This window comes from Antechinus flavipes, chromosome 3 (assembly GCF_016432865.1).
Source record: "Antechinus flavipes isolate AdamAnt ecotype Samford, QLD, Australia chromosome 3, AdamAnt_v2, whole genome shotgun sequence".
Lineage (NCBI taxonomy): Eukaryota > Metazoa > Chordata > Mammalia > Dasyuromorphia > Dasyuridae > Antechinus > Antechinus flavipes.
Genome location: NC_067400.1, coordinates 131,345,106 through 131,371,962, shown reverse-complemented (window position 1 = coordinate 131,371,962; position 26,857 = coordinate 131,345,106).

The following is a 26,857-nucleotide window of genomic DNA, read 5'->3' as shown; positions in this document are numbered from 1 at the left end:
CAATTCAACCAACAATGTATTAGTGTCTCTGTTTTTTCACATCCCCTCTAACATTCTGCATTATCTTTCCCTGTCGTTCTAGCCAGTCTGATAGGTGTGTAGTGGTATCTCAGAGCTCTTAATTTGCATTTCTCTGATTAATAAAAACTTGGAGCATCTTTTCATATGGCTAGAAATATTTTCAATTTCTTTGTCTGAGAATTATCTGTTCATATCCTTTCACCATTTATCAATTGGAAAATGGCTTGAGTTCTTATACATTAGAGTCAATTTTCTTTATATTTTGGAAAGGAGGCCTTTATCAGAACTTTTGACTGAAAAATATTTTCCCAGTTTATTGTTTCCCTTCAAATCTTGTCTGCATTAGTTTTGTTCGTACAAAAACTTTTCAGTTTGATATAATCAAAATTTTCTATTTTGTGATCAATAATGATCTCTAGTTCTTCTTTGGTCTAAATTCCTTCCTCTTCCTTTTTGGATAGGGTAGGTCTGAGAGGTAAACTATTCTGTGTTCCTCTAATTTATTTAAAATCTCATTCTTTATGTTTAGGTCATGAATCCATTTTGACCTTATCTTGGTGTACGGTGTTAAGTGTGGGTCGATGCCTAGTTTCTGCTATACTAGTTTCCAATATTCCTAGCAATTTTTCTCAAACAGTAAGTTCTTATCCCAAAAGCTGGGGCTTCTGGGTTTGTCAAACACTAGATTGCTATAGTTATTGACTGTTTTGTCCTTTGAAGCTAACCTATTCCACTGATCAACTAGTCTATTTCTTAGCCAATACCAAATGGTTTTGGTAACTGCTGCTTTATAATATAATTTTAGATCTGGTACAGCTAGGCCACCTTCATTTGATTTTTTTTTTTCATTAATTCCCTTGAAATTCTTGATTTTTGTTTTTCCACATGAACTTTGTTGCTATTTTTTCTAAGTCATTAAAATAGTTTTTTGGGAGTCTGATTGGTATAGTGCTAAACAAATAGATTGGTTTAGGTGGTATTGTCATCTTTATTATATTTGCTCACCCAATCCAAGTACATTTAATATTTTTTCAGTTGGTTAGATTAGACTTAATTTGTGTGGAAAGTGTTTTGTAGTTTTGCTCATAAAGTTTCTGATTTTCCCTTTGCAGATAGATTCCTAAGTATTTTATACTATCAATAGTAACTTTAAATGGAATTTCTCTTTATAACTCTGAGTGTTCGATTTTGTTGGTAATATGTAAGAATGCTGATGATTTATGTGGGTTTATTTTGTATCCTGCAACTTTGCTAAAGTTGTGGATTATTTCTAATAATTGTTTTAGTAGAATCTCTGGGATTCTCTAAGTATACCATCATATCATCAGCAAAGAGTGATAATTTGGTTTCCTCATTGCCTACTGTAATTCAATCTCTTTTTCAACTCTTATTGCCAAAGCTAGCAGTTCTAATACCATATTGAATAGTAACAGTGATAGTGGGCAACCTTGTTTCACTTCTGATCATATTGGGAATGGTTGCAGTTTTCCCCATTACATATGATGCTTACTGATGGTTTTAAATGGATGTTGGTGATTATTTTAAGGAAAAGTCCATTTATTCCAATACTCTCAAGTGTTTTTAATAGGAATGGATGTTGGATTTTATCAAATGCTTTTTCTGCATCTATTGAGATGATCATATATTTTTTGTTAATTTGGTTATTAATATAGCCAATTATACTAATAGTTTTCCTAATATTGAACCAGCCCTGCATTCCTGGTATAAATCCTACTTGATCATAGTGTATTATTCTGGGGATGATTTTCTGTAGTCTTTTTGCTACTATCTTAGTTAAGATTTTAGCATCAATATTCATTAGGGAGATTGGTCTATAATTTTCTTTCTCTGTTTTCAACCTACCTGGTTTAGGTAGCAGTACCATGTCTATGTCATAAAAGGAATTTGGTAGGACTCCTTCATTTCCTATTTTATCAAATAATTTATATAGCATTGGGGCCAATTGTTCTTTAAATGTTTGGTAGAATTCACATGTAAATCCATCTGGTCTTGGGATTATTTCTTAGGCATTGATTAATAGCTTGTTCTATTTCTTTTTCTGAAATGGGACTATTCAAGCAATTTACTTCCTCCTCTGTTAATCTGGGAAGCCTATATTTTTGGAGGTAATAATCCATTTCACTTAGGTTATCAAATTTATTGGCATAAAGTTGGGCAAAGTAACTCATTATTTCTCTAATTTCCTCTTCATTGGTGGAAAGTTCTCCCTTTTCATTTTTAAGACTGCTAATTTGATTTTCCTCCCTTCTTTTTCTAATCAGATTTACCAAAAGCTTATCTATTTTATTGTTTTTTTTTCATAAAGCCAACTCTTACTTTTATTTATTAGTTCAATAGTTTTTTTTTAACATTCAATATTATTAATTTTTCCTTTTAATTTTAGAATTTCAAATTTGGCATTTGATTGGGGGTTTTTAATTTGCTATTTTTCTAGATTTTTTAGTTGCAAGCCTGATTCATTGATGTTCTCTTTCTCTGTTTTATTCAAGTAAGCCTCTAAGGATATAAAATTTCCTCTTATTACCACTTTGGCTGTATCCCACAAATTTTGGTATGATGTCTCATTGTTGTCATTATCTTGAGTGAAATTATTAATTGTGTCTATAATTTGCTGTTTCACCCAATCATTCTTTAAGATGAGATTGTTTAGTTTCCAATTACTTTTTGGTCTATTTACCCCTAACTTTTGGTTGAATGTAGTTTTTATTGCCTGATGATCTGAAAAGAAAGCATTTACTATTTCTGCCTTTTTGCATTTAATTTTGAGTTCTTTATGTCCTAATATATGGTCAATTTTTGAATAGATTCCATGAACTGCTGAGAAGAAAGTATATCCCTTTCTGTTTTCATTCAGCTTTCTCCAAAGATCTATCATACCTAATTTTTCTAATATTATATTTACCTCTTTTATTTCTTTTTTATTTATTTTGTGTTTTGATTTGTCTAATTCTGAGAGTGCAAGGTTGAGATCTCCCACTATTACAATTTTGCTGTCTATTTCTTCTTGCAGCTCTCTTAACTTCTCCTTTTTAGGAAGTTAGATGCTGTACCACTTGGTGCATATATGTTTAATATTGATATTGCTTCATTGTCTATGCTACCCTTTAGCAAGATATAGTTTCCTTCCTTATCTCTTTTGATTATATCAATTTTTGTATTTGCTTGATCTGAGATAAGAATCGCTAACCCTGTTTTTTTTTTTACTTCACCCAAAGCATAATAGATTCTGCTCCAGCCTTTTACCTTTACTCTGTATGTATCTCCCTATTTGAGGTATATTTCCTGTAAACAACATATTGTAGGATTCTGACTTTTGATCCAGTCTGCTATCCACCTCCTCTTTATGGGAGAGTTCATCTCATTCACATTTACGGTTAAAATGACTAATTCTGTATTTCCTGCCATCTTGTTATCCCCAGATTATGTTTTTCTTTTACTTGTCCCCCCAACCTTCCTTCCCAGTTTTAAACTTATGTGCCCCACTTATATCACGTCACTTACCCTCTTTAGGATCCCTCCCTCCCCACTTTGAATCTCTTCCCCTTTCTTGTACCCTTTCCTTATTACTCTTTTTCTTTTCCCTTTTCCTCTCCCTTTTTAAGGATGCGAGAGAGGATTTTTCTGTAAAACAAGTATATCTATTATTTTCTCTTTGAGCCAACTCTGATGAGAGTAATATTCACACAATGTTCCTTCTCCTTTCTGAATTCCCTCAGATATGATAAGTTTCCTTTGCCTCTTTGTGGGATGTAGTTTCCCTCTTTTTATCCCCTTTTTCCCCCTTTTCTGACATTATCCCTTTTCCATTTCTACTTCCCTTTTTTATGTTATATCAGTAAAATCAAATTATACATGTAGTCTTTTTATATATTTACAACAGAAATATAGTTCTCAAGAGTTCATTTTACCTTTTCTGCATCTCTTGAGTCCTATTGTTGGAGATCAAATTTTTTGTTTAGTTCTGGTTTTTTCCTTAGAAACAAATGGAATTCATCTGTTTCATTAAATGTCCATCTTCTTCCCTGGAAGAAAATGCTCAGCTTATCTGGGTAGTTTATTCTTGGCTGCATTCCAAGTTCTTTTGCCTTTTGGAACATCAGATTCCAGGCCCTTTCATCCTTTAATGTGGAGGCAGCCAGATCTTGGGTGATCCTAATTGTGGCACCTCGGTGTTTAATTTTTTTTTTTTTTTCTGGCTGCTTGTAATATTTTTTCCTTAATCTGATAGTTCTGAAATTTGGCCACAATATTCCTTGGAGTTTTTATTTTAGGGTCTTTTTCAGAAAGTGTTCAATGAATTCTTTTAATGCCTATTTTATCTTCTGATTCTATTATTCTATATACATCACTCTCTTTGATGATTTCTTGTAAAATAGTATCTAGGCTCTTTTTTCATCATAATTTTCGGAAAGCCCGATAATCCTCAGATTTTATCTTCTAGATCTATTTTCCAGGTCTGTCATTTTTGCAAGTAGATTTTTCATGGTTTTTTCCAATTTATCATTTTTTTGGTTTCGCTTGACTGATTCTTACTGTCTTAATAAACCATTAGTTTCTATTTGTTCAGTTCTGATTTTTAATGAATTATTTTCTTCATTAGCTTTTTTTTAAAGGTCTTTTTGTATATGTCCAATTGAGTTTTTAAATGATTGTTTTGCTCTATGGAATTTTTTTCCATTTCACTATTTTTTTTAGTGAATTATTTTCTTTTTTCCAATTCACAGATCCTACTTTCTTGTTCACAAATCTTACTTTCCAAAGATTTTTTTACTTTTTTCTAATTTACAAATTCTGTTTCTCTGCACTTCCTGGAAATTTTTTACCTTTTCTAGTTTATATTTCAAAGCTTCTCTTTCCTTTCCCCATTTTTCTTCTCTCTTTTGAGACTTTTTATGGTCTCTTTTATGAAGCTGTTATGTAAAAGGGGACAGGTAACATTCCCCTTTGGGGTATTGTCTGTGACTGTTTGCTATTAGTCTCTTCGGGATTGCAGACCTGCTCTTTTTCTGTATAGAAGCTATCTATCATCCTTTTCATTTTTTAACTCATTTTTTAAAGCCTTTAGGGTCTGCCTTCAGGGCAAGGGGTTTACCAGCTTCCTCTGCAAAGCTAGGAGACCTGTAAACTAGCTTTAGGCAGAGAGGTATGGGAGTGCTCTGATTGAGAGTTTTCCCCTTCCTCAACTGGAGGTGATTTAGCACAGTGGAGCTACAGAAGTGCCCAGTGGGAGAAGCCCACACCCCATTATGTGATTTAGTGACTGCCCTAAGGCTAGAGACTAAGAGGTAAAAGTGTCACTGCTCCAGGCCAGACCCCCTTGTGGGGCTGTGGGTATTAGCAGCTGACCAGAGAATAACCCAGCTCAGACTGGAAGTCTCTGCCTGGAAGCAAATTGCCCTGCAAAAGTTCTATTGCCCCAAGCTGAGCCCCACATTGTGCAGATTAGAGGCTGCCCTGGGCTGGGGTGGGGGGTGTGCAGGTTCAAAACTGCCAAGGAAAAGCCCTATACTGCGGGTTGGGGTTGTGAGCTTGTGCTGTAATCTGTACTCTCACTTCCGGTTTGGGGTTCTACTTGGTCTGCCTCTATTTCTCTCCCTGCCTGTCCTGGTCTTCTCCCTGGCCCCTGAGGACAAATGTTTTCTGGTGAGATTCCAGATAATCTTTGACTGGTGAGTTGTTGTACTTCTAAACTTTATGAGTTGTAGCAGTTAAGCGCTATTTTTGAGGCTGAATATAATATTGATAGTGAGGGTAAGAGAGGAGCTTAGACAGTCACCTGTGCCTTCTCCGCTGTCTTGGCTCTGCCCTCTCCAATAATTCTTGAAAGCAATTTAGAGATGTGACTAAAAGTTACTAAAATTTCCATACTTTTTTATCCAATGATACCATTATTAATCCCTTACTACAAAGAGTTAAAAAGAAGATGAAATTTCCCATATTTAAAATAATCATGATTATTTATCTGTGAAATTAGTTTAAATTTAATTAATAAATTTATGGAGCTGTATATTTTGATATTTAATATTCAGATTATTTAAAACAGTTTTAAAAGAAAAGTGAGCAAATATCATAAAGTTTCAGAATTGTTATTTTTTGTTGCTGTTGTTGTTTTTGTTTGTTTGTTTTATTGAACAAATTATGCCAGACAAATTTTTTTTCTGTTTTTGGCCACCTTATTGATGGGGTAGATCAAGGAAACTTTATGACAGCTCTTTATAGTGTTTACCTACCTAATCATTTGAATTAATGTTACAGTTTTGTGAATATGAAGAGATGTAGACAGAGCTTTCCCAACTTTCCACATTGTTAATTTGTGTCCATACACATTGATATCTACTGTAGTACAAGCCCTTATGTAGGTTTATTTTATTTGTGCAAACCAATTTAAGTAAATGGTAAAAACATAAGCCCTAATTGTATATTTTGGAGTCCATCAAAGTAACATCCTTTTAGAAATCTTGTCATTACCTTAATTATTTAGCTCTTTGTTGACCTTTACTCATGAGTTTTCTGGTTTTATTTCTGCAACTATCTAAAAGCAGTAAAACATTATCTTTTAATTAATTGAGCCATGGCTCCCATTTAAGTCCTTCCAATTCAAATATTGATGATATTTTCAAGGGATGGAAGTAGTTATGGTTCAATGGATATATGTTGACCAATTAACTGAAGCTGATCTCACTCTTCTCTACATGGATAGAAAATCTCATTGTACTGTGACAATGACAAAACTTCTACCATACAACTAAAAAGAAACTCAGGAGTTAACCAAAGTCAATGAAGCAAAAATAATTGCAACAGAACCCTGCTTAATCCTCTAAGTCCTTTCAGTCTCTTTTCTCTCATTTTCACTGAAATGAGGGTGAATTGTCTCAGCATGCCCTCTTTGAGGCTGGGTACCTCTCTTTGAAATTATTGACTATAATTTAAATGGATTTTTTTCTTCCCTCTTTTTTTTTTTTTTATTTTAATGGGGCTGAGACCACAAAGACTTTTTCATGCATGGCTAGTTTCATAAAAAAAATAACATGAATTATTTTAATTGTATAATTATATACAATTGAGAAGGGGAAAATAAGAAAGCAAGACAAGAGGAACAAAAGAAGGAAAAGAGAAACAAGTAGGAAAAAGTCAGAAGGAAGGAAGAAATAAAGAAAGACACTCTAACATTTTATTCTTTGGTAGCTAATTACCTAATCATAACCTTGAAATTCTATAAAATTGTACTTTTACAAATTGCAGAATCATTTGAAAAATGAAAAAAAAAAACAAAGGAAGGATTTTGGGAAAGTGGGCAGAGTAGGTAAAAGAAAAAAAAACAAAATAAAACTTTGTGTTCTCAAATTTTCTACACACAAATAAAGGTAACATATCATCTCATAGGGAATATAGAATGGCAGAAATAATCAAAAGCAAGGGTAAAGAAGTTGTTTTCCTAAAAACTTGAGAAAACCACCCCTCTCCTAAGAAAAACTTGATCTCTAGGGGTAGAAGTTTGGCCTGAGTGAAGCCTAAGCAATTCCAAGCTAACTCTACCCAATCATCAAACAAAAATCACTTGCAGTAGGTGAGGTTGATAGGCTGCTGTAAATGATTTTTGTTTGAATATTGATGCCAAAATCTTAAATCAAATATCAGCAAAAAGATTATAACCATTTATCATCAAGATAATACATTATGATCAGGTAGCAGTTATACTAAGAATTCAGGGCTGTTTCAATATTAAGAAAACTATTAGCATAATTGACTAACAGAAATCATGTGATTGTATCAATAGATGCAGAAAAAATCATTTGACAAAATTTAACACCCATTTCTATTAAAACACCCGAGAATATAGGAATAAATGGAGTTTTCCTTACAATGATAATTAACATCTACCTAAAACCATCAGCAAGCATTAGCTGTAAAGGGGATAAATTGGAACCATTGCCAATAAGATCAGGGATGAAACAAATTTGCCCACTATCACCATTACTATTCAATATTGTTTTAGAAATGTTAGCTTTAGCAATAAGAGAAGAAAAGTAAATTGAAGGAATTAGAGTAGGAAATGACAAAACAAAAGTACCACTCCTTGCAGATATATGAAGCATAGTTTGAAAAGTCTAGAGAATCAACTAAAAAACTCATAGAAATAATTATATTAGCAAAGTTGTAGGATACAAAATAAATCCTAATAAATGATAGGTATTTCTTTATGTTATCAACAAAGTCTAGAAGTAAGAGATAGGAAGAGAAATTACATTTAAAATAATTGTATATAATACAGACTATTTGGGAATGTTCCTGCCAAGACAAAGCCAACATACCCTTTGATCCAGTAGTGTCTTTCCTGGGTTTATATGCCAAAGAGATCAGAAAAAAGGGAAAATGACCCACATGTACAAAAATTACAAAAAGACTTTCCACACAAATAAAGTTAGATCTAAACAACTGGAAGACTATTAAGTGTTCATGGGTGGGTCAAGATAATATAATAAAAATGAAATTTCTACCAAAATCAATATACTTATTCAATGCCATGCCAATTAAACTGCCAAGAAACTATTTTACAGAACTAGAAAAATAATAACAAAATTCATCTGGAAGAACAAAAGGTGAAGAATTTCTAAGAAATTAATGAAAAAGATGCAAATGAAAGTGACCTAAATGTAGAATTCCTAAAACTATATTATAAAGCAGAAATCATCAAAACCATTAATACTGAATAAGAAATAATGTAAATGATCAATGGAATAGTTTAGATTCATAAGACACAATAGTCAACTATTATAGTAATTTAGTATTTGGCAAACTCAAAGACTCCAGCTTCTTGGATAAGAACTCACTATTTAATAAAAATTGCTGGGAAAATAGGAAAATAGTATGGCAGAAACTAGGCATTGATCTATATCAAGATAAGATCAAAATGGGTTCATGATTTAGACATAAAGAGTGATACTATAAGCAAATTAGGAAAACAAAGGATAATCTACCTTTAGGATCTATAGAAAATAAGGGAATTCATGGCCAAAGAAAGAACTAGAAAACTTTATGAAATGCAAAAGGGATAATGTTAATTATGTAAATTAAAAAGGTTTTATATGAACAAAACCAATGCAGCCAAGATTAAAAGGAAAGCAGAAAAGTGAAGGAAATTTTTACATCTAAGAGTTCTGATAAAGGATTCATTTCTAAAATATATAAAGAATTGATTCAAATTTATAAGAATATAAGCCATTTTCCAATTGATAAATCATCAAAGGATAGGAACAGAAAATTGTCAGACCAAGAAAATAAAACCATCTCTAGGCATAAAGAAAAAAAAAATTCTAAATCACTATTGATTAGAGAAATGCAAATTAAGACAACTCTAATATACCACTACACACTTCTTGGCTAAGATGACAGGAAAAAATAATGATAAATGTTGGAGAGGATGTGGGGAAACTGGGACACCAATAAATTGTTGGTGGAGTTGTGAACTGATTCAAACATTCTGGATATCACTTTGGAATCATTCCCCAAAGCTATCAAATTGTACATATATATTTAATAAATATTAGATAATTTGTTGATCCAATAGTGTCTCTCCGATGTCAAAGAGATCATAAAAATGGGGAAAGGACCCATATGTGCAAAAATGTTTGCAGTGGCCTTTTTTATAGGTGCAAGGAATTAGAAACTGAGTGGATTCCCATGAGATAATGGTTGGGATAATGGTTGGATAAGTCATGACCTATGAATGTAATGAAATATTATTGCTCTATAAGAAATTATCAGCAGGATGATTTCAAAAAGAGCTGGAGACTACATGAACTGAAGCTAAGTGAAGAGAGTAGAACTAAGAGACCATCATGCACAGCAATTACAACATCATGTGATGATCAGCTTTGAAAGACTTGCTTAACTCTTCAGCAATGAGGTGATTTAGGCCAATTCCAAAAGACTTGTGATGGAAAGAGCCATATGCATCCAGAGAAGGGACTATGGAGAATGAATGTGGATCAGACATAGTATTTTCACTTTTTTGTCATTGTTTGCTTTATTTTTTTCTTTCTTTATCATTTTCCCCCCTTTGATCTGATTTTCCTTATATCTTATGATAAATTTGGAATTTTGTTTAGAAGAACTGCCTATTTTTAACTTATATTGGATTATTTGGTTTCTAGGGGAGGGAGTGGAGGGAAGGGAGAGAGAAAATTTTAGAATACAAAGATTTGCAAGAATGAATGTGGAAAACTTTCTTTGCACATATTTTGAAAACAAAAAGCTACTATTGTAGGAGGAAAAATTCTATTGGCAAAATATCAATCTAAATATCTAGATTTTTAAAAAGCAGAATTGAATAAGTGTACAATTTAACTGAAAGTAAAGAAAATATGTTTGCTTTCTGGCCCTTTACAGGTATAGATGAAAGTTTGACATCTTTGTTGTACCCTCCTGCATTTTCTCTCTTTTCTTCCTGTTTTTTAAAATAAAATGACTGTGCCAAAGAGTAGTGAATATTAAGTATGCTTAGAAGGAGGAATTTTCCCCTTGCTTTTTCATTGTTAATTTATTTGATTACAAACATTAATGCTATTTGTAAATGTTTCTTCACATTTATTGTTTGTTTGTTTACAGAAATACAGTCCCTGGCACACTTATAAAACTCCTTTTCAGTCTATCTTTATGAGGTATTGATAACTGAATATTTGTTTTCATTTTTCAAGTTTGTGATGATTGTTTTAAGAGTAAAACCATTTTTGTAATGGCAAAGATGACTTAGATAAGATGCTTTATCAAGGTTTTATTGTTTTGCAGTGAATGAAGCTTCTAAGAGAAATTAGATTCCTGGTTAACCGAAAATGGTTATTTCAAAACCAATTCAGCAAATTATCTAATATTTATTAAATGCATAATAGTCTCATTGTTTACTTTCTTCCATCCTATCATCCCTGAGATAATTTTAGGCACAATGATTCATAGGCTTTTTTCATTTTAGCTCTAAAATTTGGGGGAGATTACAATTAGTATTATTTCTTGATTTGAATTCAGGTATAGATAAGGACCAATAAATCAGAAAACTATCTCAGAGAAATGCCACAGATCTTAGAAGGTGGGAGTTTGTTCATCTGGGCAAAAAAAGAGTTAGGAGGATAACTTTCTGAGCTCTTCTTGAGGTTAGATCCCTCTAACTTGATCCCAAAAATCATGTATCATTCTATATTCCTCAATCTGGCACAACAGTAAAATTCTTGTATGGTTTTCATACCTGAAGTCAAATAACTAAGAATGCTTTGTCCTGACTCTGCTTTTTTTTTTCTTTTATAACAAATTTCTATATTCAGAGCAAGTGAACTTTAAGCTTTAAGTTGACCATGACCCTTAAAACTAGTGAGCAAAAATGCAAGTATACAATCTTCATCTTTTCTATTTAAAAATGTGTAGTCATTTAGGTAAATGACTGTTTTCCATCATTGGATGGGTGAATATTTGACATAGTCATCTGACTATTTCTAAAGATATATTTTATTAGAAATATCTTTGTGTAAAGTTTCTAAACTTTTCAAAATGGCATTTAGATACTGATACCATTTGGGAGACTCAGTTTCTCTTCTTATATAATGTGTCATTTAGAATAGAGAATTTTAGTGCAGTTTTTTTTAAAGAAATGTAACTTAAAGTTTTTTATTACATCCATGCATATAGTCAATTCTATTTAAACTAATGTGAAATAATATCTGTTTGTCCTGTGTGTCTTTGGCACAATATTTTTTAAAAATAAATACCTTAATTGATGTGCACAGATCGTTATAGGAAATTGGTTTGTTGATACAACCACAAGAGGCTACTATGATTTTGACGTTTAATTAAAGTCCCATCCTGAGTGGGGAGATCTGGAAACTTCATCTTTATGATATTCAAACAGAAAGCCATGTTATCATGTCAAACAACCAACATTATATTTCTTTGCTGATGTCATATCTACCGAATTAAGCCTACTTCTACTCCTAATGCAGAAATAATTTCTCAAAGGAAACAGAAAAGCTGACACAAAAACATTAAAGTATCTATTAAAAGAGATAATACTTTGTTGTGGCCTGCCCCAACTCTTTATAGAGTGACTACCCTTCAGGTCATTCAAACTGTGGTTAAGGCCTTAAAATTGAAGTAGGAAAAAAAGAACAAGTTTAATCTCAATCCATTATCTTCCTCCCAATGCTGAAGTCCTTTTGAATACTTTGACCCATATATCCTTGGCTACCCAAGTGATCCCTTTACTGTTGCAATGCTACTAACCTCTGCTTCTTAAGTTTGTCTTAGCCTTTGTTCACCTTCAAATGATCAGAACTTAACAGATGTATTGACCAACTTCAGGGATCTGACTCAGAGCCCCACTGGATAATTCACTTCTTTCTCACCTTCACTCCTTTCTCAACACTTCAAATCAGCTATCTGTCCATTCCCAGCAGGAAATAGTTTCAGAAGATGAGATCATTGTCCCACACCCCAAAGGATTTGGGGTCTCATTTGTTTGGAGGGGAAGTGATTGTTGGGGTTAATGGACCCCAGAAAAATGCTACCCAGTGTCTGAGAGGGCTCTCAATAAGGTACAAACTTACTTTATGCTAATTTAGGCTTGGTAGTTAAATTTTGTATTTTTTGGTTCAGTCTCTTATTTCCTTTGGTCTTTGGTTTTCTTAGAATGATAAATTCTTTTCTATTATATTTAATTGTTTAAATTGAACTGAAAATGTCTCTCAATATCCTGTGTTGTTGTTTTTTTCTTTCTATCTGGAGAAAAAACTGGAAAGAAGCATTTTAAGTGTTTATTATATGCCTGGAACTGTGGTATTTATTGCTTATAAAAAGACAAAAACCATGAAATTTGCATCACAGAGTAGATGTTATTTTAGGAGGCAGTATCAAGCACATACAAATATAAATACAAAAAAGAAAGGAAGAATATAAAAATAAGATGATTTATATAGAAGAGAATCATTATGCTCCAGGTCATTATTAATCAAAGAAATGTAAATTAAGACAACTCAGAGATACCACTAAACACCTGTCAGATTGGCTAGGATGACAGGAAAAGATAATGCTGAATGTTGGAGGGGATGTGGGAAAATTGGGACACTGATGCATTGTTGGTGGAGTTGTGAATACATCCAGCCATTCTGGAGAGCAATTTGGAACAATGTTCGAAAAATTATTAAACTGTGCATACCCTTTAATCCAGCAGAGTTACTACTGAGAGTTACTCAAAGAGATCTTAAGGAGTGGAAAGGGACCTGTATGTGCAAAAAAGTTTGTGGTAGCCCTCTTTGTAGTGGCTCAAAATTGGAAACTGAATGGATGCCCATCAATTGGAGAATGGCTGAATAAACTGTGGTATATGAATATTATGGAATATTATTGTTCTATAATAAATGACCAGCAGGAGGATTTCAGAAAGGCCTGTAGAGACTTATATGAATTGATGATGAGTGAAATGAGCAGGACCAGGAGATCATTATATACTTCAACAACAATACTATATGATGATCAGTTGTGATGGACATGGCTCTCTTCAACAATAAGATGAACCAAATCAGTTCCAATGGAGCAGTAATGAACTGAACCAGCTATACCCAGTGAAAAAAAAATCTGGGAAATGAGTGTGAATGACTACATAGCATTTCCAATCCCTCTGTTTTTGTCCACTTGCATCTTTGATTTCTTTCACAAGTTAATTGTACATTATTTCAAAGTTTGATTCTCCTTGTGTAGTAAAATAATTGTATGCATATGTGTGTATATATATATATATATATATATATATATATATATATATATTTTATTTAACATATACTTTAACAAATTTAACAAGTATTGGTCTATCTGCCATCTGGGGGAGGGGGAGGGGGAAAGAGGGGAAAAATTGGAACAAAAGATTTTGCAATTGTCAATGCTGAAAACTTACCATGCATATATATCTTGTAAATAAAAGGGTATCTATATATCTAACATATATATATATATATATATATATCTATATCTATCTATCTATCTATCTATCTATATATATATATATATATATACATACACACAAGAAGAGAATCATTGGTAGGATCAGGAAAGCCTCATGGAGAAGTTAATGTTTAAATTGAGTTTTGAAGAAGGTGAGGGATTCCAAAAGTACAATGTGAAAGATTATCATTCCAAAAATTGGAGATAAACTATGGAAAAAAACCTTGAGAGAGAAATGTTAGAATTTCATTTGCAAGATACAAAAATAAAGTTATTTTGATTGGTCTGAATTTGTCTATATGCCAATCAGACATAATATACATAAATGATAAGTTATATGAAACAGGTTATAAAAGGCTTCAAATGTCAACCATAAGATGCTCCATTTTGTCTTTTAGGTACCTGGAAATCATTGTAACTTACTGAAGTAAGAAGTAATATGGTGAAACCAGATTATTTGTAATAAAACTTTGAAAATCTATATGGTATGGTTTGAAAATAAGAGAGCCTTGTAAGAGGAAGACTAAGTAGGAGACAATAGTACAGAAAAAAAAAAAAGTTCAGAACTAGGATGGCTATGGTATGAACTGTGAATAGATGGAGGTGAGAGAATATGAAGCAAAAATTTATAACACAGCAAAGGTATGTTATGTGTTCCATGAGATTCTTGGAATTTTCTCCTTACCTCCAGAATAATATATACTAATCATTAAGATGCTGAACAACTTCAAGTTTTCCTTATTGGAGAAGATGGTACAAATACACGCACACACACACACACACACACACATGCACATATATACTCACTTATCTGAGAATATATATATAATACCCATGTACAAGACATAGTTATAATATCATCATTATTATATAATGATTATTGGAAAACTAGATTCTTGAAATTATGAGGAAATTTTTTTATGATTATGAGGAAACAGCATGTTTAGGCAAAGGATACAAGGCTCCCTTGAATAGGTATGCTCTGAACAAAAATATTTAAACATATCTATATGTATATTTCCATACATGCATGTATATCTATGCATACACATATATACATATCTGTGTATACACATACATAAATATATGTGTATACACATACATACATTTTTACATATGTATTATAATGAAAATATAAAATTTACCCTCCATAAGGATAAAAGCAAACATTTTCTGTCATCATACTAAAGGGACTTTTTGCTTATTGAAAACCATGTCTCATATTATCATGGAAGTGTGTTGACTCTGTTTTCCTCTATAAGGATTGGTTTGAAATACAGAGTAGAAAAATGTCTTTTGGGATGGGGAAAATGGACATGGAAAGCTTTTTTCCCTAATCTCAACATGAAGAATTCACAATGTTTTTGTATTCTTCCATTGTATAGCAACATTCACCCCAGTGGTATCCAATTCGAGAGTCCCTAAAATGAAATACAAGTATTTTTCTGTCAGTGGATGGAGACTCACAAAAAGTAATAGGAATCAAATAGCTTGCTTCTGCAAATCTGATCCTGTTTCAGGGGAGATAACAGGAAGAATACTGACATCTGTGATGAAAGTGTAGTGAACAAAGAAACTCACAAGTGTGATTTATGGTAGCTGAGACTGTTATGGTGCCTGTCCTCATTCAGTCACACAACTGAGATTGGAAAGCTGTACTTTTCTTAAAGTTTCTCGAGACAGAAATAAACAATGGAATTTGTGAAAAAGTAAAAGCAAAGTAAAATCATATGGTAGGCATTTTTATTTGAGACATGAAAAGAGAAATTACATATAAAGATCTCAAAAAGGATCAAGAATAACCAAAAATACATAAACACAAAAAGAAGAGATGCTGAGATACCATTTCTACTCTTTGTACATATAATTCACAGAAATACTTTTATCATATTATGTCTATAATACATATGAAAATAATCTCATTTTTAAGCTTTGAAATGAATTAGATAAAACACTAATTTGTTATTCTCTCTGATGATGAATGTGGAATCTGAGATCAGCTTGAGGATGACTGTTAGAAATAAATTTTAGTGATAAAGAATCATTTGACATGGAAAAGAATGGATTTGAGAGGGGAAAAACATGAACATTTGAACAAGAAAAATATGTTAGTCAATAAATTTTTTTTTTAAGTGACAACTGTTTGTAGGCCACTTTATAGGTGCTGGGAATACAAAGACCAAAAGGATGCAATGCCTGCACTCAAGGTGCTTTATGGTCACTTAACCAATTTTATGTCTGCTAAGTAAGTATATAGGCAGAAAAGAGAAAAAAGTATACAAGAGGACACTTATTTATGAAGCCTATCAATATAAATATAGCAATAATTAACAAATATGAAAAATGAAAGATCTTTCACAAGACAATAAGGTGAGGGAAAAAATAATATCTTATTATCACCTGCATTTTTAATAGCCATATTCATGGACAAAATTGGGAAAGGATTATATCTTCTGATATATATGTCGAATAGGATTTAGGCATGAATCTGAAGTAAAAATAAAACTCTACTTCCAATGTATGACTAAAAGATATTGCTTCCATCTCTTGATAAGTGAGAAGGAGGGGAAAAAAAGGAAGAAGCTTCCATAAAGTTTTTAAATCATAATAATCAAGGGAAACTTCTAAGGATGAACAGGGACACTATAAGCATTTTTTGTGTCAAGAAAACATAAAAAGATAAGATGATATTGTCTAAAATAAAATGCACAGGTCATAGATTATGACTGGAAATTAGGTTATTATCTAAATACATACTTAATTTTTCATTGAGGTTAAGTCCAATTAAGACTTGTTCTAGAATCTAATCATGTTTCTGACATTTTGTATACATTCAAAACCATCTATCTTGGAGATGTATTTTTAAAATTACTTAAAGAAAAAAAAAGAAGAAATTATTACCAATTAGTGATCATGTACTGTTATTGCTTTCCTATTTTTTCCACTTTCAATTACTTTTTTTAATTGCTATTCTTTGCCTATACTCATTAATATGATGGAAAACCAAATATCTACACTTGAAATGATTTAAAACTTAATGAGTAGAAGAGCTACATGAGGTAAAATATATTAAAAGATAGCAATGTTTAAACTTAAATCTCAAACATCCAAGATGAATAGGACCTATGGAAAAATCAATTATATTTTTTTAATGAATAAATTTGAGAATAGAAATTAATTAAGATTCCACCATTTATTGAACTCTGATTATGGAGAGTTTACCTGGAAAAAAATGATTATTTAAATAAAAACTTTTCCGTATTCCACTTTTTTTAATTTTTTCATTACGTTCAGTAAACACTAGCCTCTGCAATAAGAATCGAGAAAGAGACTAAAGGAATTAGAGTAGGCAATGAGGAAACCAAACTATCACTCTTTGCAGATGATATGATGGTATACCTAGAGAACCCCAGAGATTCTACTAAAAAGCTATTAGAAATAATTCATAATTTTAGCAAAGTAGCTGGCTACAAAATAAATCCCCATAAATCCTCAGCATTTTTATACATCTCCAACAAAACTCAACAGCAAGAGATACAAAGAGAAATTCCATTCAGAATAACTATTGATACCATAAAATATTTGGGAATCTATCTACCAAAGGAAAGTCAGGAATTATATGAGCAAAATTATAAAAAAGTCTCCACACAAATAAAGTCAGACTTAAATAATTTGAAAAATATTAAGTGCTCTAGGATCGGCCAAGCGAACATAATAAAGATGAGAATACTCCCTAAACTAATCTATTTATTTAGTGCTATACCAATCAGACTTCCAAGAAAATATTTTAATGATCTAGAAAAAATAACAACAAAAATCATATGGAACAATAAAAAGTCGAGAATCTCAAGGGAATTAATGAAAAAAAAATCAAATGAAGGTGGCCTAGCTGTACCTGATCTAAAATTATATTATAAAGCAACAGTCACCAAAACCATTTGGTATTGGCTAAGAAATAGATTAGTAGATCAGTGGAAAAGGTTAGGTTCACAAGACAGAATAGTCAACTATAGCAATCTAGTGTTTGACAAACCCAAAGCCCCTAACTTCTGGGAAAAGAATTCATTATTTGATAAAAACTGCTGGGATAATTGGAAATTAGTATGGCAGAAATTAGGCATGGACCCACACCTAACACCATATACCAAGATAAGATCAAAATGGGTCCATGACCTAGGCATAAAGAACGAGATTATAAATAAATTAGAGGAACATAGAATAGTTTATCTCTCAGACTTGTGGAGGAGAAAGAAATTTGTGACCAAAGATGAACTAGAGACCATTACTGATCACAAAATAGAAAATTTTGATTACATCAAATTAAAAAGCCTTTGTACAAACAAAACTAATGCAAACAAGATTAGAAGGGAAGCAACAAACTGGGAAAACATCTTCACAGTTAAAAGTTCTGATAAAGGCCTCATTTCTAAAATATATAGAGAACTGACTCAAATTTATAAGAAATCAAGCCATTCTCCAATTGATAAATGGTCAAAGGATATGAACAGACAATTTTCAGAGGATGAAATTGAAACTATTACCACTCATATGAAAGAGTGTTCCAAATCATTATTGATCAGAGAAATGCAAATTAAGACAACTCTGAGATACCACTACACACCTGTCAGATTGGCTAAGATGACAGGAAAAAATAATGATGAATGTTGGAGGGGATGCGGGAAAACTGGGACACTGATGCATTGTTGGTGGAGTTGTGAGCGAATCCAACCATTCTGGAGAGCAATCTGGAATTATGCCCAAAAAATTATCAAATTGTGCATACCCTTTGATCCAGCAGTGTTTCTATTGGGCTTATATCCCAAAGAAATACTAAAGAAGGGAAAGGGACCTGTATGTGCCAAAATGTTTGTAGCAGCCCTATTTGTAGTGGCTAGAAACTGGAAAATGAATGGATGCCCATCAATTGGAGAATGGCTGGGTAAATTGTGGTATATGAATGTTATGGAATATTATTGTTCTGTAAGAAATGACCAGCAGGATGAATACAGAGAGGACTGGCGAGACTTACATGAACTGATGCTAAGTGAAATGAGCAGAACCAGGAGATCATTATACACTTCGACAACGATATTGTATGAGGACATATTTTGATGGAAGTGGATTTCTTTGACAAAGAGACTAACTAAGTTTCAATTGATAAATGACGGACATAAGCAGCTACACCCAAAGAACGAACACTGGGAAACAAATGTGAACTATCTGCATTTTAGTTTTTCTTCCCGGGTTATTTATACCTTCTGAATCCAATTCTCCCTATGCAACAAGAGAACTGTTCGGTTCTGCAAACATATATTGTATCTAGGATATACTGCAACATATCCAACATATAAAGGACTGCTTGCCATCTAGGGGAGGGGGTGGAGGGAGGAAGGGGGAAAAAATCGGAAAAGAAACGAGTACAAGGAATAATGTTGTCATTATAAAGTAATCATTAAATAAAAAAGAAAAAGAAAAAAATTGACATGATTTTCTTTCATAATTCCTTAAAATATTATGTCTATTTTTTATTTTATTTTCTCTTTCAGGTAATTCAATAATTTATTTATCTCTCCTCCAACTTATTATCAGGTCAGTTGTTATCTCAAAGAGTCATCATACATTTTTCTCTATTTTTTATTGTGTTGATTTTTTTTTTCATTGTGTCTCATGGAATCATTATTTTCCAGTTGCCCAAATCTACTTTTATAAGGTATTATTTTGTTAAGTGAGCTTTTGTATTTCTTTCCCTGCCTCCCCAATTTGACCAATTTTGCTTTTTAAGGAGCTATTGTCATCAGTGAAAATTTGGGTCTGTTTTTCCATTTGACTAATTCTTGTTATAGAGATGTACTTTTTTCTACAGTATTTTTTGTATCTCTTTGTCTTTTCTTATTTTTCTTGCATTGCTCTGATGTCTTTTCTCAATTTTTCCTCTTACTCTTTTATTTCTGATTTTGAAAATCATTTCAGCCCTTCTATGAATTTTTATATCTAATTCATATTTTGAGACTTTCTTTACAACTGATTTGATCTTATTTTCATTTTCTAATTTGAGTCTTGATTTCCCCCTATCACTATAGAGGCTTTTTGTGGTTAGGTTCCTTGTTGCTGTTTGTTCATTTTCTCACACTATTTTTTTTTTTTAATTTGGAACTTTATGTTATAGTTGAATTATGTTGTCAGCATGATGGGAAGAGGTTTGAAAAGTCATTGTCTCAAGCATCAAACTTTTTGAACTGCTATTTTCAGAAATAATTCTATGGGATTAAAAGATTTTGGGGTTTCAAAGGGGTGTGATATGGGGCGACATGGACACTGTATTTTGGTCTTCTGATCCTTATTCAGGATGGGTTTCTGATTCCTTAGAATTGCAAGTATTGTGGTTTCTCAGAGTCCCTGTTCCCTTAGAACTGGAAATGATACTGTTCCTCAGGGTCATTGATCCCTTGTCATCCAAGGATATTGTTTCTCAGGGATCCCATTTCTTTTTGACTGAACGTATTCCTCTTTGCCCTTGAATTATGACTTACAAATGGTTATAAACAATTGATTTTCCAAGAAGCATCTAGTCCTGTTTCCAGGGATAGTATGGTGGTCCCTTATAATCCCTCTCTGACCAATTCTTATATACTCCTCACTTTATATAGCTAGAGAGCTCCAGAAGGTATTCTTCTGTCTCTACCTTCTAGTTCTAGAAATGAGGTTTTATCCATTTGGGCTGTAGGCTGTCATCCACCTTTATTTCACAGAATTCACCTTCTGACCCCCTAAATTGTCTTGGGCTGAAAATATATCTCACTCTGACCTTTGATTCATTCTAACATTCAGAATTCAATTTGAGACATTGATTTAAGGTTGTGTGGAGGGAAATGTTGGAAAGTCTCTGCTCTTTGCTTTTTTGATCCTTCCAGTTTGACTACCCAATGTAAGACCTCACATATATCCTCTGGGACAATTTTGAGGGATATAAAGAAGAATCAAACCCCCTCTCTCAAAAATAAAAAAAGAAGGAATTCAAACAATTATCTAAAACATAGACCAAAAAATAATAAGATAGGCAGTATCATTAAGCTGGATTAGAAAAGTTTCTTGCAAAAGATTTGATATTAGCAGGAACTTGAAAGAAGCTAGGGAAGCCAAAAAATTAGAAAACTAGATGAGAAGGAAAAGATGATGTAGGAGAGCTATTGAAAAATTAATAGAATAGGCATATAGTGTGTTATGAAAGAAACAGCAAAGAGGTCAGTTGCACTAGATCACAACGTATATATTTAGAGAGCATGTTAGAAACATCAAAGTAAAGTACAAAAATTTTAAAAATCTGGAAAGGAGAAAATTATGAAATAATTTAAATGTCAAGTTTAGGGTTTTATGTTTGATCCCATAGTAATAAGTTGTAACTGGAGTTTATTGAATAGTTGTAAGACAGAATTGTGCAACAAATATTGGAGGGATATGCTAAAGATAGTCTTGTGATAATTACAGAGGGGCTCTCTCTTGGTCATTATTGGTAAGGTTCTTTCTAGAGTTCTCCTTAATAGGCTAATCTTTTTACGTAAATGATGGTCATCTACTTGAGAGTCAGTATGACTTCAGAAATGGATCAAGAATAGTCAGAATATTTTTTTGACTGCCCAACAAATCCAGGAAAAATGCCAAGAAGAGAATTCAGTTCTGTACACAAGATGTGTAGCTCTGACCAAAGCCTTTGATATTGTCAGTCATGAGGGCTTATAAAAATTATGCCAAAATTTGGTTGCCTGAAAAAGTTCCTCAATATTGTAAGTCAATTTCACCACAGTATGCTTGCATGGGTTCTGCATAATGAATGATGTCTGGTGCTTTCCCAGTCACCAATGGAGTAGAACAAGTCTGTGTGTTTGTTCCCATACTTTTTAGAATGATGTTTCCAGTAATATTGTCTTCAATGAGGATTAACAAGGCAACAAGATCAATTACTGTACTGATCATAAATTCAACTGGAAAAGACTATAAGCCAAAAATTAAGTAGAAGGAGAATCAGTGCAAAGATTTTCTGTTTGTTGACCATTGTGTACTCAATGCAGCTTCTGATGCTGAGATGTAACAAAGTATGCATCAATTTTCTGCTGCTTGCACTAATTGTGGCCTACCAACACCAAGAAAATACAAGTACTCCACCAGCCAGCACCACAATTACAGCAAATGGAGATGTTTTGAGTTCTGTTGATAAGTTTATTTATCCTGGCTCTATACTTTTCAGGAATGTGCTCACTGATAATGAAATTGATACATGTGTGCCTGTTCTAGAGCAGTGTTTGGGAGACTCTGAAAGAAAGTAAGAGAAGAAGTAGTAGACTGACTCACCAAACTGAAACTTATTGTTGTCTGCCTGTGAAACCTGGAGAGTATACAAGTGACATGCTGGAAAATGAATTGCTTCCATTTGAATTGTCTTAGGAAGATTCTGAAGATTACCTGGCAGGATAAAGTACCAGACACTAAGATCCTTTCTTACTCTAAAGGGTCAAACATTCAAACTCTCTATCACAGAGAATGCAATTCTAGTGAACTGACCATGTTATTCAAATGTCTAAAGTATGCTTGCCTAAATAAATATTTTACAGAAGATTCACAAAAGATAAATGCTCACATGGCAGTCAGGAAAAACAATACAAGGTGACTCTCATGATCGCTTTGAAGAACTTTGGAATTAATTACATGATATGAAAGACATTTCCACCAAATCACCCAGCTGGCATGCCCTCATCAAAAAAGTTGCTGAAATCCATAAGCAAAGCATAGGTGAAGTAGTTCAAAATAAATGTGAAGTGTCCAGATTTAGAGTATTCATCCAAAATGTTCACATGAACAATTTGTGTCTGTCCTGTGGTAGAGTATTCAGAGCTTATTGGTTTGCTCAGTCACAAGAGGACACATTGTAATTTAATTCTCACATAGTGATATCATTCCACTCCTCTTGGAGGATGAAAGATAGCAACAACAAAAATTTTGTTTCTTCTTCATAAGAGATGGGACTGTGTATGCATGTGTGTGTGTGTGGGCAGGGGAATAATGAGACCATGCTTCAGCAGGAATTTGTAGGGAATGATTGTTCTTGGCAAAGTACACTAAAAAAGACATTTCAAACATATCATTTTAAAAAATACCGAAGCAATATCATGGATAGAACTCTACACTGGGATTCAATAAAACTTGAATTAAAATTTGGCATCAGACAAATTTGACCCTGTACAAGTCATTGAACCACAATTTGTTTCACCTTCTTCATCAGTGGAATAGGTATAATAACAACTGTCTTCAAGCATCATGTAAAGCTTAAATGGAGACAATGTGTGTTAAGCACTTGAAAACTTTCAAGATATATATATATATATATATATATATATATATATATATATATGATTATGATTAAATCGTAATTTTAAAATTTAGGTAAATTAGAAAAGTAATGTTCATTTGTACAAATTATATTTGTCTAACCATATTTGATTGATTGTATTGTTGACTGTAATTTACAAAGAGAACATTGAACTTGGAGTTATATAAGTGAGTGTGTGTCATGGCTGAGACACAGTCTATGTAGCCTATCATAAATTAATCTGTCTGACACTTTCAATTAAAAAGAAAAAGGTGACATGATCATAGTACTTTATGGTGAGGGGATTCTTAACTGATCAGCTAATTCTCCCAAATATTTGATTTTAATGATGGGGGAGTAGAGATGAAGCTAAATTCATTATCCAAAGATTTATAGTTTGACTGATCATAAGCACTGGGACCCATGTGTTTTAAATTTCAAATCCCTTTGTGTTTTCCATTATATTATATTACATTATGATATCGATACCTATCATTGGTGACTTCATAGGGTTGCTCTCAGGAACCCATTTTGTAAGCCACAAAGATACAGAAATGGAAAAAATTCTAATCTAGGTTTGGAATTGTTTTTCTCATAGTTGTGATGATTTTCTATTCAATTTTTTCCATTTCATTTTTCTGGCCCTATTTCCTTTAGGATGAAGGGTATGGATTTTGGAATTTGCTTTCCAAGTCTATATATTTATATAGTCACTGATCACGGAAAAATAAATTAAAAAGTAGTAACCCTCTATAAAAGAGGAAGTTACACATCTGGCCTCATTCTCAATGTCTTCAAATCAATTTAGTTGTCCAGCTATGCACACACACAAAAAATTGCACAAGATTAAAGGCCATCCACTTGAAATGTGTCACATTAAATGTGCATTTCATAAACAAAGCCCATTAAAATTTTCATGAAACCTCAGGCAATATCTAGACTCAGAAATGTGGATATGGAAAGATAAGTAAAATATAATAGCTTGAAAATGAGTACTACAAACACTGATCTCAGATGTTTCTCACTGTTTTAATGGAAATTGTGCTGGCCCATTTAAGGACTGTTTTGATTCTAAGAGGAAAGCAATGTTAAAATCAATGTGGCATTTTACTAATACACATGTAAGCCAACTCTTTCAAACAGGCAAAATAAGCTTTTGTTATCTTGCTTATAGAGTTCTGGACGACAAATCTCATGCCAACTGGAATTTATGCAGAATCATTATAGGCAAATCAGCTAAATTGAAGTTGCAGTGAAGATAACCATTTCAAATTTCATTTGAAGAATAAAAGGAGTTTAGTGAACAGTACTTCATAAATGGCTAGCTTCATTTTTAGAACAATTTGAAACACACAATTATGTATTTTTTGTTTTATTTTCAGTTACAAATGCTCTTTCAGTTTTTTATTACAATCTATTTATTCATCAGTCCATGAGTTAATGGGAAGTACCTTAGTCATTGTAACACATATGCTAATTTATTAATTGCATATATGTAAGAGAATTAGAATTTTAGTATTAAAATCACATTGCTCATATTTAATATGTTAATATCTCCAAAAAGTCTTACTATTTTCCTCAGATCTTCAACCAATGCAAATTTATTTTATAATATGTATGTAACTAAGTGAACAAGTTTATTAGTTTTGTTGAGATATCTATTGTTGATGATAATTTATTTCCAATAAGTTTTTCAATATGTTTTAAACCCATATTGACTATAGTCAATTAAAAATGTAATTGAATTTTATAAGTATGTGGTATTTTACATAAATGAATTAATCTGCAAATTATTTAAAAACATATATTAAGCATTTACCATATGCCAAGCACTCAGGATACCAACGAAAGTAAATACCATCCTTGATTTTTATGAGTTTTTATTCCAATGGCAGGAAGCAAAACTAGAGGACTGTTGACAGAGATGCATATCTTGGTTCATAATATTATAAGGATTATGAGTGAAGGAATAATGAAGTAGATTCTCCTTCCCTTTGAAGTATAAAGAAAGTATTGATTTTTTTATGACTTCAGACATGGGAAAATATGAGAGAAAATGAAGCATCAATAATAATAATAAAGTGTCCAAAGAAGATGGTTAAGGAATAAATGGAGCAGAAATGGTGCCAACCCAGGTACTTGGATACAGTGGACAACTTGATTAGACCCTTATTGAAAGTGGCACCCAGTGGTGTTAGTGACTTCTCTAAGGTCACACAGACTAGAACCAAGGTTTGAATCCTGATTTAGGACTTTTCCCCTTCATTACATGGTTTTTCATAGTACTTCATGTAAAATATATCTCAGTTGATCTTCATAATAGCCTTTTGAAGCAAATAATTTTATAGTTCTCATTTTATAGGTGGAAATAAAAGCATTAGAAAGACTGATTCATCCATAGATATCTAATATGCATTAAAGTCAAAATCAGAGGTCAAGAAGGTAAGGAATGGAATATTATGTATAGTCAATGGCATATAAGCTCATTTCCTTGGGACAAAGAATGTGGAAATAAGAGTAACATGAAATCAACCTGGAAAGATAAATTAGAATGGTGATAAGAAAGACTTCACAAATTCTAAATTGATGAACTAGTTGACAAGGAAACAGTGAATTTAATAATCAGGAAAGTGATGTGGTTATATCTGCACTTTATAAATATTGAATTGTTAAATCTATGGAAGAGCAATTGGAATAGAGCATGATTGAAGGCAGGGAAAACAAATTGGAGTTTATAACAATATTCCAGGTAGCAAAACTAATGGTAGTTGTTTTGGTGGATAAAAGTGATAGAAGTTCTATATATTGTGGGTGTAAAATTGTTAAAACTTGGCAAATGAATGTATACAAGGGGTAAGAAAGATGAAAAATCCTTGTCAAGCACCTGGAGGATTTTGGAGACTGCTAATGCTCTTGATAGAAACAAGGAAGTCTGAGAAAGGATAGTTTTGGAAAAGCAGATAATCAGTTCTGTTATGCACATTTGGAACTTGTAGTGACTACAGGATCATTTGCAGATGTTTTGTGACAGAAATAGACCAAATGTCATGTTAGTTTTTAGAAATAGGAGACTTTCTGGGTTTTCATTTGATATGTCATAAAATATTTTGATGTGTCTTATTTTTTGGTAGCTATAGTTATAAATTAGTTCTTCCCAAAGACAGCAGATAATCTCCAATATTCTAAAATAACAGTAGCCACAATGATATTGATATTACCTCTAACCATGTCCATCACAGCTTATCCTTGACAGTCTTTTGTGACTTGTTCATGTTATCATAAATTAGTCAGAAGGGATCTGCTAAATATTCTGGGGCTCTCTCTCATATTCTCTTAAACTTTGCGTTATCAGGTATTGCTCATGCTCATTACATGATCAATTGCATTATTTTTATGCAAATTTCTCTTGGTGATGGGGAGAAATTTTTTTATGTTCTTTGGCTATTTATGTTTGATGAAATGGTCTTTGACATT